Source organism: Triticum dicoccoides, chromosome 1A (assembly GCF_002162155.2).
Source record: "Triticum dicoccoides isolate Atlit2015 ecotype Zavitan chromosome 1A, WEW_v2.0, whole genome shotgun sequence".
NCBI lineage: Eukaryota > Viridiplantae > Streptophyta > Magnoliopsida > Poales > Poaceae > Triticum > Triticum dicoccoides.
In genome coordinates this window covers 240,025,819-240,027,383 of record NC_041380.1, presented here as the reverse complement: position 1 = coordinate 240,027,383, position 1,565 = coordinate 240,025,819, and positions in this window count along the sequence as shown.

Below are 1,565 nucleotides of genomic sequence, written 5' to 3'. Positions count from 1 at the left end.
AGATGATGGAAGTTGCATGGCAATATATCTCGGAATGGCTATGGAAATGCCATGATAGGTAGGTATGGTGGCTGTTTTGAGGAAGATATAAGGAGGCTTATGCGTGACAGAGCGTATCATATCACGGGGTTTGGATGCACCATCAAAGTTTGCACCAACTCTCGAGGTGATAAAGGGCAATGCACGGTTCCGAAGAGGCTAGCAATGATGGAAGGGTGAGAGTGCGTATAATCCATGGACTCAACATTAGCCATGAAGAACTCACATACTTATTGCAAAAATCTATTAGCCCTCGAAACAAAGTACTACGTGCATGCTCCTAGGGGGATAGATTGGTAGGAAAAGACCATCGCTCGTCCCCGACCGCCACTCGTAAGGAAGAAAATCAACAAATAAATCATGCTCCGACTTCATCACATAACGGTTCACCATATGTGCATGCTACGGGAATCACAAACTTCAACACAAGTATTTCTACAATCCACAACTACCCACTAGCATGACTCTAATATCACCATCTTTATATCGCAAAACTATTGCAAGGAATCAAACATATCATATTCAATGATCTACAAGTTTTATGTAGGATTTTATGACTAACCATGTGAATGACCAATTCCTATCATCTCTCTAAATAGATATAAGTGAAGCAAGAGAGTTTAATTCTTGAGAGTTTAATTCTTCCTATAAATGATATGCCCACGCTCTAACAAATATAAGTGAAGCAAAAGAGAATTCTACAAATGGCGGTTTTCTATGTGAAGAGAAATAGGCAATCCAAACTTCAAATGATATAAATGAAGCACATGAAGCATTCTATAAAGCCGTAGTCAAAAGATATAAGTGAAGTGCAAAGAGCATTCTATAAATCAACCATGGACTATCTCAAACCAGCATGGTGCATAAAAGAAAAGTGAAAATTAAATGCAAAAGACGCTCCAAGATTTGCACATATTGCATGAAGGAAACGAATCCGAAAACATACCGATTGTTGTTGAAGAAAGATGGGATGCCTTCTGGGGCCTCCCCAAGCTTAGCCGCTTGAGTCTAATTGAATATTTACTTGGGCTGCCTTGGGCATACCCAAGCTTGAGCTCTTGCCTCTCCTCCTTCTACTCACATCGAGACCTCCTCGATCTTCGAACACTTCATCCACACAAAACTCAACAGAAAACTCGGTAAGATCCGTTAGTATAATAAAGCAAATAACTACTCTAAGTACTGTTGCAAACCAATTCATATTTTGTTTTTGCATTGTATATACTATAATATAACTTTTCCATGGCTTAATACACTGATAGAAATTGATAGTATCATCAAAACAAGCAAACTATGCATCAAAACAGAATCTGTCTTAAACAGGACAGTCTGTAGTAATCTGAACATTCACCATACTTCTGGTACTCCAAATATTCTGAAACATTTAGGAAAAATAAAAAATTTGTGTATACAGATAGTGCAAAAAGTTTCAGATCCGTTTGACATTCCAGTAAAAAATGTAAAATCATGCAATACAGCCAAAGTTTCTGTCTTGCACCGCACAACCCAACAAGCAATGTAAACAT